Raw genomic sequence first — 16149 nt, forward strand, 5'->3', positions numbered from 1 at the left:
TTCCCAATATTACACGTATTAAAACTTTTATTTAAATTATTCATGATTAACAAAATGCACAAACACTATTCACACCTTAAAGAATAAAATGAAATGCCTTGATGGCTATCGATTAAGTTTGACGCCATGTTGCCGCGAATGCGTGTCTAGACGACATGTTGTCGCTATCAAGTCTGTCTTGTAGTTGCCGGAAACCAGATGCATTCTGGTCACTCAAACGAGACGCTGTATACATTTTCTCTGAGAGGAAAAAACATTCTCCCCTCTGTTGATTGCATTCAATCAAGACAAAATACAGTTTCAATGAAAATAACACTAACATAAAACACGAAAATATCATCAGAATACAAATACATAAAAAATGTTGCACTTACATGAACTTCAATCACTAATTAATTAACATGGATGAAGTGAAACATAACTGTACACTGGTGTGCAGGCTGATGCATTCAGTTTTGTTCACACCTGCACAATGAAAGTTTTTGAAGTGTTCATCTTGTTAAATGACCGAGCAAATAATGAAATTAACCTTCAAATCCTGTACAAAATGAGTACAAATGCAACTTTATATGCCAATCAACCCACTGCCACTGTAAGGAATCATATTGCCATAAAAACATTACTCGATGGGAAGAGGACACAATTACACTATTGGTCTCTTGAAATTCCATAAGCAGTTTCTATGGTGACTGCTCGCACAAGTCCATCGGAACCTGGGAGAAGTTCCTCGACCACACCTAGTGTCCACTGAAGGGAGGTAAATTGTCCTCCTTGATAATTACCACTGCTCCATGTTGTATACTGGGTTGCTGGGAGGCCCACTTTGGCCTATTTTGTAGTTGAGTTAAGTATTCCTTATGCTATCTCGTCTAGAAGTATTGCACCATTTGCTGCAACCGTCTCCGTGCTGAAAGTTTATTGCTCTAGGTACAAGAGTCAGATTGGATTCAGTAAAGGAATATGAACTGTTTCCGGTAAGAAAATGACTTGGAGATAAGGGTTGAGGGTCAGCGGGATCTGAGGATAGGACTATAAGTGAACGAGAACTTAAACAGGCTTCAATTTGTGTGAGCACAGCACTAAGTTCTTCAAATGTTAACAATGAGTTTCCGACAACTCGATACAAACGGTATTTGACTGACCTGATGCCAGCATCCCTTAATCCTCTAAAATGGGGTGAAGGTGGTGGAATGTAGTGTCACTTGATACCCTTGTTTGCCAGATTGCTTACAACTTCCTCTTGAAGCTGCTGTGATGCCATGAATTGGTGAAGATCTTCTAATTCTCTATCAGGTCCAATAAATGTAGTAGCATTGTAACTGTAGATACCTGCGGGCTTTCCTCTTCTGGCTATGAAACGGCGAAGTGCGGCTAAGAAGGCACCTGTGATAAGACTGCTGACTACTTCCAAATGTACAGCCTTAGTCGTGAAGTAAACAAATAGTGCGACGTATGCCTTGATACGGACATTGCACCTCTTGTTAATTGGGATAAGTAGAATCGGACCTTCACAATCAATGCTACAAACACTGAATGGACGTGCTGGTTGAACTCTATGCTCAGGATAGTTAGCCATGAGTTGATGACTAGTTACGCCTTTCCATTTGGAACATGTTATGCATTTGTGAACTTGCTGTCTGGCTACGTTTCTGCCATTCATAATCCAATAACGTTGACGAAGGTTTGCTAACAACAATTCTGCTCTCGCATGAGCTTGTTGTAAGTGTTCATGTTTGACAATTAGAGTTGTCCGGTGATGTTTCGATGGTAATAAAATTTGGTGTTTTGTTGAAAATGGGAGCGACGTGTTCTTCAATCTACCACCAACTCTAAGTACGTTATCATGTAGAAACGGACAGAGATTTTCAGCTGACTCTTCCTTGGTTCAATGTAACTGAATGACTCCGCCTGAGCTATGCGAATGCATGAAATTAATTATGACTGAAGTTCTTGAACTGACAAAAGGTCCTATTCGTTTATTGTCCGGCTGTTTGGAGTGGTGAACGAATCTGCTGCAATACGCCATAACTCTTTGTATTTTTGTAAGCGAAGAAAATCTTTCGATGATGACATTGCCTTCAGTGACAAGTAATGTTGCTTCTGTTCGCTGTTCCAATGTGGTGTGACAACTTTCATCGACGACTATGGGCTGCGGCAGGTTAATCTGAGGTACTGACAACCATAATGGACCTGACCACCACAGTTTGGACTGTTGTAACCCTTGAGGTTCAACTCCTCGAGAAATTAAATCTGCAAGATTTTGGTGTGATGAAATATGATGCCAATCTTTGACATTAGTTAACTGATGAATTGATGCCACCATATTGGCTACAAATATTTCCCATCGCGACGAAGGAGAAGCCAATCATGATAAAATTATTGTAGAATCTGTCCACAAATGAGTTTCATTAATTTCAAGATTTGAAATTGGAATGGATATTTGAAGTAATTGAACCACTAATGCAGCTGCAAGCAATTTAAGACGAGGGGGTGTAACACGTTTGACTGGAGCCACTCTGGATTTTGAGCACAAACGACTTGACACTTTTCCCCCTGTTGATTGACAATTCGAAGGTAGATGCAAGCTCCGTATGCTGTTTGAGAGGCGTCTGAGAAACCTTGCACTTGAATGTTTCAACATACACCTGCTCCTAAAACATGTCTCTCTACCTGAATGTTTTGAATGTGTCAAATGATTCTGAAGAACCTCCCATTCTGCTGATAATTCTTCAGGTAATGTTTGATCCCAATCAAGTTTGTGTAACCACAATTTCTGGAGAAACATTTTGTAGGTTATTACTAATGGGCTAGTGAGTCCTAATGGATCAAAACTGAAGCTACTGTTGATGTAGTGGTGCGTTTGGTAATACCACTATTCCCTGGAATGTGTTTGATTCTGTTTGCTACTAAGAATTTGTCTGACGTAGGATGCCATGATTATCCTAAAACTTGTATGGTGTCATCATTATCGAACTGGAAAGGTAAGTTAATTTCTCTGCCTTCAGGTGGAACAGCAGCAAGTATAGCTTGATGATTTGGGCACCATTTTCCGATGGGAAAACCACCCTTGTTGAGTAAGATTATGAGTTCACTTTGCAATTGTAATGCTCCGCCGATATTGGACGCACCACACAGGGCCTCGTCAACATAAAGATCCCTTTGTAAAACCGTTGATGCCAGTGGAAATTGAGTTGATTTACCTGCCAATTGTTCGAGCACTGTGTTGCCAAATATGGAGCTGAAGCTGTGCCATACGTGACAGTAAATAATTCGTAAGTCTTGATAACTGTTTGTGGCGGTTCCCACCAAAGAATTCTTCGCAACTGCTTGTAATTTTCATGAACCCGAACTTGTCTGTGCATTTTTGTTATGTCTCCAGTAAATGCAATGTTGTGTGTCCTTTATCTCAATACAGTCGAATAAAGGTCATGCTGTATAGTAGGCCCTACTAACAATGTATCATTAAGTGACACTCCAGTAGTGGCTCTGGCTGATGCGTCAAAAACTACTCTGACTGATGTAGTTGTGCTTTGTTTAAATAGTGCATGGTGTGGCAAGTAATAATGTTCAGAATCATCTGTTACATCTAGGCCTACGTCCTTCATGTGACATAACTGTTCATACTCGGACATGAAGTTCGCATACTGTTCATGCAATACTGGATTTTTCTTGAATTTTGCTTCCAGTTGGTGAAATCATTGTGTTGCCGCATCATGAGAATTGCCCAAGGGTGAACGAGTTTCTTTACGAGGTAACCTGACAACGAATCTTCCTTCAGGAGTGCATGTGGTGTTATCCTTGAAGTGATGTAAACACTGTTATTCTTCCTGAGTTGTAGGCTTGGTGTGCAATTCTTCTATTTCCCAAAATTTACGAAGTTGATCTTCCTTTTTGACAACGAGAGAATTGACTGTGTTGCATGCAGGATGGCTGTTTGACTGAGGGCATTTGCCAGAAATATTCCAACCCAGACGGGAGTTCTGCAATACCTGCAAAAAAATTTCCATCTGCCTTTAAAATGTTAAAAACAGCTCTGCAACAATGATTAAATTTACCTTGCCTGGACTGTACAATATAGAATCTGCTAGTGTGATGTCACTAGGTAGGTTCTGCGATTTGTAATCTATCTCCATGGAAGGAATTTCTCCTGTGACGGCAGTAACCACTGAACAATTTATGTTAGTGTTAAAATCTGATGCTGTGACCTGGAGGTGAATATCCACACTGTGTTTCATACTTGATGAAGAGTTGTTAATGCCTACAACAGAAGTGGTGTCTTCTTTACATTTTAAACTTAGTCTGTCGACAGAGTCTTTAGTGATGAGATGAGTTTGACTCCCGCTGTCCAAGAGTCCTTGAACCTTAAGAAATTTACCACTGTGATCTTTGATTTTGACAATGACTGTGGATAACAACACATATGGTTTGTTTCGAGTACATGGGTGTTCATTCTTGGTAGTTGTATGAACGCTAGCAAATACCACCTTGTTAGAAGTTGTTTCGTTTGTTATACTAGACCTGTGATTTTCAAGATGTAGTCATGCGTTGTGGGCCTTCTTGCATTTGCGACAGTGACTGGATACACACTCTGACGTTTTATGTTATGCGTTAAGACAATTTAAACAGAGTTTGTTGTCACGAGCAAACTGAATGCGATTTGACTCTGTTGACATGAGAAATGTTTCACATGCAAAAAGCCCTGGTGCATGACCTTGTTTAAAATAAGAACACCGATTGTTAATGCATGCAACCTGTGTATAGGATGACAGTTTTTTCTTGTGTGAGCTTTCCTTACAACCGCGCACCTTGACTTGGCTCACAGACGCCTGCATGCTTTCTAGGACTTGGCAGCGATGTTCAATATATGATGTTAATTGTTTGAGATTATAAGTTTTGCAAGGGTCTGCTTCTTGTTCGCAGACCCTCCTGGTTTCATTATCAAGATGATCAACAATATGCTGTGACAATGTTACTTCTTCGAGAGGAGTATCTAATTACAATGCTTTAAGTGATTGTAAGTTACTTGAGAATGTGCCAATAAATTGCCTGAGATCTTCAGTGGTTTCATTTTCCACTGTTCCAATGCTTAAGATTTCTCTAACATGCTTCGCTGCTATAAGTCTCTTGTTTTGAAACCGATCACATAAGAGGTTCCAAGCTACCGTGTAGTTTGTATCAGTAGTTGGAAGGTTCTGAATTAATGCTTTAGCTGAACACTGAACACTGAACTGCACCTAGTAAGTAGTGAAATTTCTGAATGGATGCTATAGTGGAATTTTCATGCACCAATAGTTAGATATTATCTTGAAACAACATCCACTCTTCATAGCTACCATTAAACATGGGTAGTTTAATCGCGGGTAATTTGATGTTGATATTTTCGAGCGATGAATGTGACGTGTTACTTGTGGTACAACCGGCATTTGAGTGTTTTCTGGCGACAACAATACCTGCATTTTTGCCTTGAAACTGTACACAGTGTCATCTACTTCATCTCTATCTACACTATGATCTCGTTTAATATCTTCCACCTCAAGCTATGATTGAACTAAATCGTATTCGCATTCTAAATCATATCTGACTCTAATTTCTGCTAGGTTTTGAGAAGTGTCGCACTTTTCGACGGAAGATTTGATTTTTGTGATTCTACCTTCCAGATAACCCCGTTGCTTGGTTAGCTTTGCGATTTAGTTCTCACCCATCGTAAAACACTGGCACACACAAATGTAAATAATGCAAGGAAAAGGTAATTAAAAGGAATGTGACCTTGTAAACTGAAGAGTCCCACGTTGCATTGTATGATGTTCCACACGCGTTTCACTTTTACCCTGTAATATCGGGTCCGGAAATGGACCAAAACATGTTGGAACGACACATGATGTAATACTAAACAGTGATGATTACTCTGGCAGTGGACTGTAGTTTGTAGTTTGGTTATGCACATGATTAGACCATTGGGCCGAGTCATTCACCAATTTTACACGCAATAAACCGTTTATTAAAATTATTCATGATTAACAAAATGCACAATCACTATTTACACCGTAAAAAATAAAATGAAATGCCTGGGTGGCTATCGATTAACTTTGATGCCACGTGGCCGCGAATTCGTGTCTAGACGACATGTTGTCACTATCAAGTCTGTCTTGTATTTGCCGGAAATCAGATGCATTCTGGTCACTCAAACGATACGCTGACAAAAGCGCGCACTGTATACATTTTCTCTGAGAGGACGAAACACCTACATTTCATAACCCATTGATCAAACGTACAAAGAAGTCAACAACATATTTGTGATGATGCTTTTTTAAAGGGGCCTAACATCTAGGTCATCGGCCCAAAACATATTAAAATCTAACATATAACAGATGATTACATATTGTAAACCACTGTGTACTTTCGATTTATGTAATTGGTACCTTCTCTGGCCAGTTAAACTGCTCGCCTTTCATAAGGCCATCTATGTAATCGACCTCGAACTGATGTTATGCAAGATCCTTGGGTTTTCAACCGTTAGATGTCTCTATCATCGGTTTAATTGCACCCCCTAGCGGGTCGAACTCTACTTTATTAAGAAATGTATATTTTCACTATTGGCTAACCTTAGTTTTTTAAGATTGTTTTGTTCATGTATCAAAGTTTTCAACACTTCTGCTGGTTTCTTCTCCAATATCAATCAACCTATCAAAATCTTGTAAATATTTTCTCTAGCCAATTATATTCGAGGGAGTGTACAGCAATCCGGCCTATCAATAAAGAGTTCTGGAATCATCCCTTCAAACCTACTATAAAAGCTGGGCGCTTTAGGACCGTATTGTCTTCTTCATTGCTCCAGTTATTTGAGTGCGGGGTGTACTAAAGGGGCAGAGTTCGCGGGAGGCTTACGGATAGCCCAACATAGCAAGGTGATGGCAGAATTTTCATAACATGTGGTAGCTCCGGCAGATAGCTTGAGGGGAAACTTTCAAACCTCTTTTATTTATGAGAAGTTCTAAATTTGGTCGTTTAAATGTAGAATTTCGGCAAGTTTGAGGACTCTGTTCATTTCCCCACTGGGAAACGTGTAAACTAAGGGAACAAAGAGGGATTGCCCTCTGTTGGAATGAGGTGACTAAGATTTCTAAACCTCAAAATTTCTTAAAACTATTTTGGCATTTAATATTTCTTGTTTAGTCAACCCTCTGTAGAATAGGCCTAGCCTCTGTATCATTGGGCGATAAGCCCACTTAGGGTTTTTGACCATTTATATAAGGTGGGAATAAGTTTAGCCTCCTATCCTTTTGTTTAGGGGGAAGTTTTGTTCAACATTTTCTTTTTCGCATTGAGGCCAGTAGTATGGACAATCATGCCCCTGTTTATTAGACAGTAGTTTGTGGTGTGTTCCTTTTAGGAACAGCAGGTTATAAAACTGTTGATAAATAGAAAAGTCACAAATCAGTGCTACCTGATTGTGAATACCTTAATTGAGGACAACCAAGTGTAACCATGTGCGCAACAAGAAATTCATGTCTCTGTGAGGCTCGACCATATTACCGTTCAATCAATCAATCAATCAATCAATCAATCAATCAATCAATCAATCAATCAATCAATCAATCAATCAATCAATCAATCAATCAATCAATCAATCAATCAATCAATCAATCAATCAATCAATCAATCAATCAATCAATCAATCAATCAATCAATCAATCAATCAATCAATCAATCAATCAATCAATCAATCAATCAATCAATCAATCAATCAATCAATCAATCAATCAATCAATCAATCAATCAATCAATCAATCAATCAATCAATCAATCAATCAATCAATCAATCAATCAATCAATCAATCCTAATCTGCATTTAGGGTAGTCGCCCAGGTGGCAGATTCCCTATCTGTTGTTTTCCTAGCCTTTTCTTAAATGATTCCAAAGAAATTGGAAATTTATTGAACATCTCCCTCGGTAAGTTATTCCAGTCCCTAACTCCCCTTCCTATAAATGAATATTTGCCCCAATTTTTCCTCTTGAATTCCAACTTTATCTTCATATTGTGATCTTTCCTACTTTTAAAGACGCCACTCAAATTTATTTGTGTACTAATGTTATTCCACGCCATCTCTCCGCTGACAGCTCGGAACATACCACTTAGTCGAGCAGCTCGTCATCTTTCTCTCAGTTCTTCCCAGCCCAAACTTTGCAACATTTTTGTAACGCTACTCTTTTGTCGGAAATCACCCAGAACAAATCGAGCTGCTTTTCTTTGGATTTTTTCCAGTTCTTGAATCAAGTAATACTGGTGAGTGTTCCATACACTGGAACCATACTCTAGTTGGGGTCTTACCAGAGACTTATATGCCCTCTCCTTTACATCCTTACTACAACCCCTAAACACCCTCATAACCATGTGCAGAGATCTGTACCCTTTATTTACAATTCCATTTATGTGATTACCCCATAAAGATCTTTACTTGTATTGACGCCTAAGTACTTACAATGATCCTCAAAAGGAACTTTCACCCCATCAACGCAGTAATTAAAACTGAGAGGACTTTTCCTATTTGTGAAACTCACAACCTGACTTTTAGCCCCGTTTATCAACATACCATTGCCTGCTGTCCATCTCACAATATTATCGAGGTCACGTTGCAGTTGCTCACAACCGTGTAAGTTATTTATTACTATATACAGAATAACATCATCCGAAAAAAGCCTTACCTCTGATTCCGATTGTTTACTCATATATTTATATATATATGAAAACATAAAGGTCCAATAATACTGCCTTGAGGAATTCCCCTCTTAATTATTACAGGGTCAGGATCTATTTTCTAGAAATATAGCAACCCATTCAGTCACTCTTTTGTCTAGTCCAATTGCACTCATTTTTGCCAGTAGTCTCCCATGATCCATCCTATCAAATGTTTTAGACAGGTCAATAGCGATACAGTCCATTTGACCTCCTGATTCCAAGATATCTGCTATATCTTGCTGGAATCCTACAAGTTGAGCTTCAGTGGAATAAGCTTTTCTAAAACCGAACTGCCTTTTATCGAACCAGTTATTAATTTCGCAAACATGTCCAATATAATCAGAAAGAATGCCTTTCCAAAGCTTACATACAACGCATGTCAAACTTACTGGTCTGTAATTTTCGGCTTTATGTCTATCACCCTTTCCTTTATACACAGGAGTTACTATAGCAACTCTCCATTCATCTGGTAGAGCTCCTCCGACCAAACAATAATCAAATAAGTACTTCAGATATGGTACTATATCCCAACCCATTGTCTTCAGTATATCCCCAGATATCTGATCAATTCCAGTCGCTTTTCGAGTTTCCGACTTTTGTATCTTATTGTAAATGTCATTGTTATCATATGCAAATTTTAATACTTCTTTAGCATTAGTCTTCTCCTCTATCTGGACCTTATCCTTGTAACCAACAATCTTTACATACTGCTGACTGAATACTTCTGCCTTTTGAAGATCCTCACATACACACTCGCCTTGTTCATTAATTATTCCTGGGATATCCTTTTTGGAATCTGTTTCTGCCTTAAAATACCTATACATACCCTTCCATTTTTCACTAATATTTTGTACGACTTCCAGTTTTTGTACTTGATATTCGGACTTATTGTCCGCTGTTGTTGTTGGAGATAGCGAGCTTATTAATGTTGTTATTATACGGTTGTTGATCATTCAGATTTTCTATTTCTCCAATTTTAAACCCAGAAAAAGAAAGAGGGAAATAGATAACATTTCAACATTTGTTGTGTTAATTACTGCTTGTCCACCCATTCACCCTTCATGCTTCTTATCCCTCTGTGAGACACGGAAACCCCGAAACAAGTGGTAGCAGAGTGTGGTTGAATGGGCCTGGAAAAATCCCATTTTGATGGCTTTATCTAAATTTTGGATTTGAACACTATAAGTTTTTCGGTTTCTGATTTTTCAAAAATTTGTCTTAATTTCATTCATTATGTCTGATCCTAGACAGATTGTTGCTCCTTAGTACTTGCCCAAGGAAGAACTTATTTATGAATTAGCTATTAGAAATGTTCAGTCTGCTGGCACGGTTGCGACAGATGCGTCCAGGTTAAAGGAATCTTTAGAATTACCTATTATTATTCCTGTTTATAGAGAGAAGGAAGTTGATAACGCTTTAGCGACGACCATCACTAATATTGGTCACCTCGCTTCTGTTCTGAGTTTTGAAGGAGGTGAACTCTGCGGTAACCAACTTAAACGCGTTCAAGCTAGGCTTTTTCATGTTTAAAGTAGAGTGTGGGATCTAATATCTCTTAAACTCAGTGATAAACATTCAAGTATGGCTAACTCATTGGCTCCACATATTTCTGAGCTCTCTAATAAAGTTAATTAAGTGTCTGGGTCTGTGAGTGGGAAGAGTGACTATGCTGCCCCATTAAATGTCAATACGAAGGAGCACACTAACACGTCGTTGGGTGAGCAACAGCAAGCTTCTACCCCATCTGAACTGACTGCCATCCCTGTCGGCAATCCCAACATTTTCCACCCTTCTTTATTAGTAATGCCACTTTAGACCCTTCTCAATCCCCGGCGGCCTCTCCGTTAATATCCCCAGGCTTTGTCAGCTTACCCCGTCGTTTGGCCATATTGCTTAAGGGGGTTTCTAAATTGTCTGTTAACTCAACCAATGACGTCATCGCTTCCTTAAGTTTTCTTGTAGAATTCCAAGACCGTGCCTTAGTCTTTGCCCTGTCGCACTCACAAATTTTACAAATCATCTATTCTAACACACGTGGCGTTCTATCAGACAAAATATTGTTAAGGCGATATCGTAAAGGAGTTCAATCGAAACATTTCATGCTCACTTGTTGGCAAATTTTATTCCCGCGAGAGCTCTATCATTTCTGAGTCAGAAATATTATTTCCGAGTCCAAAGGATAGAAGAAAATCTAACTGATTTCTTTGCGGATATTAAGTTTTAGACTAGGGTTTTTGCCTAGCATTAGTCCGAATGTCAAATTGTACGAACTATCCTTGAAGGGATCTCACCATCTTATAGATCATATTTGTGTTTTGCTTCTCGTCTTCAAAGGTTTATGGAACTTGAGGCCATGTCCGTGTCTGTGGAAGGAATAAGATATGAAGGTACTTTGCGAGTTGCTCCGTAAATGTTATGCGTGTGGGTCTACTGACCATTTACGAAATCATTGTCCTATATTAAATTACATAGGGCCTAAGAATGGATCATCGTCTTCTGCAGGCTGTTTCATATGTGGATCATTTAAACACCTCGCTAAGAACTGTAATTCCTCAAGTAGTACATCTTCCTTTCTACCCCAGGTCATGCCTCTGGTACCCACGGCAATAGAATATGTCTAGAGTGTCCGGGTGAGTCTTCTTACCTATCTGCTTCTCAAGGCTCAGCTCAGTTTAATTCTGGCATCGTACGTTCTATGAAGGGAAGACCCTCTAAATCATCCGTCGAAGATCCTAAAGAATGCCTCAAAATTGCCTCTAATACTTCAGAATTCGTGGCCTTTCTCAAAATTGAGATAAACAACGAACCGGTCACGGCAGTTTTAGATTCCGGAAGTATTGTGTCCATCATTTCTGTAGAATGGTATTCCAAGCTGAAGTACTGTTGTAAATTTCCTGAATGTGTTCCTTATTCTGTAAAATGTGTTTCGACTAACTCGTCTCCACTACAAAATTTTAGGATTTGTCCATGCCGAAATTCGTATTTCAAAATTTACGTGGATATTTAAGTTATTTGTTGCTTAAAATTTGCCATGCCCTGTGATATTAGGGGCTGATTTCATGTCACATTCCGGTATCGTGCTCGATCCTCGAAGTAAATCGTGCACATTCAAATTTAGGAGTAATTTCCACATACCTCTTTTACAACGTAATTCTGCATATCATCTATTATTTCGCCTACCCAGATTGAGATGTCGTTAGATCTTAGGCATCAACCCGTAGATCAGGTTCGTTGCATTCGTAAATTATGTCGGTCATTTCCCGATGTGTTTTCGGAAAATCTAGGTGAGATTGACTTAATTAAATACAAGATTGTTGTTACGGATTCGATCCTCGTAGGATTTCCTCCTTACAGGTTATCTTCGCCTAAAATGAAGGCCCTCAAGGAAATCATTGACCAAATATTGAGGGGTGGTATAATTCGACCCTCCAAGTCGGCATATTCTTCACCCATTTTTCTGATGTCAAAACCACAAGGCGGCTTCAGGATAGTAGTTGATTACAGGGCATTGAATGGTAAGATCTTCCCGACTTACACTCATGTTTTTCTTGGTTTCGTAAGGCTACATTTTTAACCATCCAGATCTAAGCCAAGCATATAATAAGATACATCTTGCGAAAGAATCGAAACATCTGACTGCTTACGCTGCTGATTGGAATCTATATGAATACAACCACGTGCCTTTCGTACTCCCCACGGGCGCAGCGGTTCTCACTAGGCTGTTAGATTGAGTGTTTTCTGATATTAAATTTGAATATCTTTACCACTATTTAGATGATGATGTTATTTTCTCTGAGACCATCGAAGAACATTTAGTTCACCTAGAGGAATCTCTGAAACGCCTTCGTAACGCAGGTTGGACGGTTAAGTGGTCAAGGATATTAAAGGGGTTGCTAGATTCATCGGCATGACGAATTTCTTCAGGATATTCATCCCCAACTTCGCTAATAGGGCGGCACCTCTGATTCTTCTTCGCGGGAAAGGTGTCAAATTCGAACGAGGCCCGTTTTAACAAACCGCGTTTTAGGATCTGAAGTTAGGTCTCTGTAACGCCCTGGTGTTGGCTATGCCAGATTTTTCTAGCAAATTTATTGTACAGACCAATTCCTCTTTATCTGCGGTCGCTGCGGTTCTTCTTCAGGAATCCGAACTCGGAAGGCGGCCCATTGCCTATGCGTACCGGACCTTGTCACCTCAAGAGGCCAAATACTCTATATACGAGTTAGTGGGATTGGCCATGCTCTTTGCCTTAGAAAAATCCGCCTTTACCTTGAGCATGTTAAATTTGAATTAGAGACCGGCAATCAGGCTCTGAGCTGGGTTTTTGCTAGGACCCGTCGCATCGGGCGCATCGTCCGTTGGGCGATTCAGATTTCAGCGTTTCAGTTTAACGTTCGATACACTCGGGGATCTGAGAATGTGGTCGCAGATGGATTAAGCGTTTCAGTTTGACGTACGATACATTCGGGCATCTGAGAATGTGGTCGCAGATGGATTAAGCAGAATGTTTTCCGGTGATTCTGATTATGTTGATTCGAAGGAAAGCCCTTGGCCTCCTATTTCCACACTTTCTACTATATGTGCTATTCTAACTGACACCCCTATGGTATATCATGACATAGCGAAATACCAACTTGAAGATCCGTTGTTGGCTCCCATTATGGAAACCCTTTCTTCTGCGGAACATGCCGTCCTTTATGTTTTGAGGAATGGAGTCCTGTGTTGCCCTTCGAGGCACGATCAGCAGATGAAAATTGTCGTTCTAGCAGTGTTACTACCTATGATTTTCAAGTATTACCATGAGACCCAATTAGGGGGACATCTGGGTATCTCTAAAACCAAAGGGAAGATAAGATAAATTTTTATCTGGAAGAGTATGGACGGCGAGAGTAGGGAACTGGTTAAATCACGTAAGTCTTGTTTGATTAGCAAGCTCACGTTTTCTACCAAGGTAGGGCTATTGTCATCATACCAATCCTCTCGCCCTATGGAGCGATTTTATCCCGATTACATCGGACCTTTCCCTCAGTCTAAAGGGAATGGGAATAAATTCATTCTTGTATGTGTGTGTGGATGGTTTTACACGATTCCCATGGCTGTTTCCGACTAGGCTTGCCATATACAGTCTACTATTTCCTGTCTCAATACTATTTTTGAATCTTTTGGACCCTGTCAATATATTGTTTCTGATATTGCTAAGGCGTTTACTTCCAATTTATTCCGTAAGCTATATTTCGTGCACTCTATTTCACATGTCACCACGTCGGCATATTACCCACAGCCATCTCTAAGTTAATCTTTATTTTTGTAAAAATTATGTTGTAAATACCTTCCTTTCTATAATTTCTAAACCATTTTTGCAATTCCGGCCCCTGTCTCCAAACCTGAGTCAGAAAATCCGTGTGCTCCTCCTCCCAAGTCACCAACCTTATCTACACCTTAATATAACACCGTCAGAGAAACAGTTACTGTTGCCCCCAAAATAGAATTTTACAGTGCCAAACTTTCATCCGAGGCTACATCATGTCAGACTGGAAGAGATGCCGGCGCGGGGTATCGGCCCGCCTACTTCCAGCCTTGACTCCATACAAACTGCCTCCTTTGGGACTGTCATCACTGGGAGATGCTGGGAGGCTGGTCTTAAACTCCCACTGTACCCCTGGACTGGACCGTGCTACTTGGGACTTGGCTGCTATCCCCTTGGCTGCAGCCCTAAATACACCGGGAAGTACCTCAGGGTACGTTTGGTGTCCGGGCGACTCCATCCTGACATCGGCAGCGGCGGCCACTCTTGCCGTCAATTCCGGGGCGCGACAGCTCGAAATTCGACCAATTCTGAAACACCATCAAGCTCCATCCGGCTCCATGGCTGAATGGTTAGTGCGCTGGCCTTTGCTCACAGGGGTCCCGGGTTCGATTCGAGGCAGGGTAGGGAATGTTAACCATAATTGGTTAATTTCGCTGACACGGGGGCTGGGTGTATGTGTCGTTTTCATCATCATCATCATTTCATCCCCATCATGGGCGTCTACGGGCATCAAATCAAAATAAATGCATATGGCGAGCCCAACTTGTTCTCGGACACTCCCGGCAGTAAAACCCATACACCATTCCATTTCATCAAGACTACCTTGCTTCAAGAAACATACAAGAATTGACTCTCTGTCAAGAGAAAGTTTTGGAAACCAATTCACAAATTTCTTAACTAAACTCATTTAATTGCCAGAGGTCATTATGATTTCATTTACCTGCCACTACTGAAAATCTCGAGCTTTGGGCCCATTATAGCCAGGAAGGTAACTCCATGTTAATATTTGAAGACTGCCATGCCAAAAGTTGTAAGCGCCATATTTTAAGTTTTTCACGAGAAAAAAAGTTGTTTTCAACAAAATACAAAACGCAGAACATCATAAAAGTCACTCTTTTACATTCATTGTAATACAGCAATAATAGTCATTTCAGTTCCTACACTGAGTTGATGGAACATTGCGTTATGATGTATTTAAGTTTCACTTTCTTTCAAAACGTTGTAGGTCCATTGCCCAGTGCAGGCCAAGACGTTGTGAAGTTCGTGTTTACTTGCATAAACCCATTATAAAGAAACGTTAGTGTGGGTGTGAGTGGGAACTAAGGAGGATGAGAGATTTCGCGATTTTGAGGGAGATTTTTGACTTGTCACGGAGGACAGTAATGAGGATAGCTCTCTCTCAATCAATGTACAGTATACCGTACGTAGGCAGGAGGGAGTGGAAGGAAAGGGAGATGTTGTAGGAGACAGGTGGGCTACTGTCTTAATGTCAAGGACAACGAGGTCTAAGGAATTTCCTCTGGGAGTGGGCCTAAGAGGGGTATCGGCGAGGAATCGGTATGAGTCACTGAAGGTAGATCAGGAGGGAAAATTAGATCAGGGTTGTGTTACAGAGGAGGGGCGGGGTAAGGCGAAAGCGACCGGTAGGAAAGGGAAACGTAGAGTAGAGGATAGGAAGAGTGAAGCGGTTTCGGGTAGTAAGAGGGAGAAAAGGGAGGAGGAACTGAGTTCTGCAGGCTTCAGGGAAGTTAAGCGTAACCAGGGGTGGAGGGGATCTAATGAGGGTGGGGTTGAGGCTCTGGTCATGTGTGACTCATTTGTCAGGCATGTGGGAAAAGTATGTGGAGAAAAGGGAACCAGGGTAGAGTGTTATCCAGGAATTAGGTTAAGGCAGATGTTGACGAAAACAGAAGGGAGGGTGGAGGGTAAGGAGAATGTGGTAATTTTCCACGTTGGTACGAATAACGTAAGGCAAGCAGGAATAGTTATCAATATAGCTGGAGATATTTTTGGGGATCTGGTTACGGCAGCATGGAAGAGGTTTAAGGAAGTAAAGATTGTTATCAGTGGGATAATCTGTACGAGAGATTTTGAATGGAGGGTA

Source organism: Anabrus simplex, chromosome 2 (genome assembly GCF_040414725.1).
Source record: "Anabrus simplex isolate iqAnaSimp1 chromosome 2, ASM4041472v1, whole genome shotgun sequence".
NCBI classification, from domain to species: domain Eukaryota; kingdom Metazoa; phylum Arthropoda; class Insecta; order Orthoptera; family Tettigoniidae; genus Anabrus; species Anabrus simplex.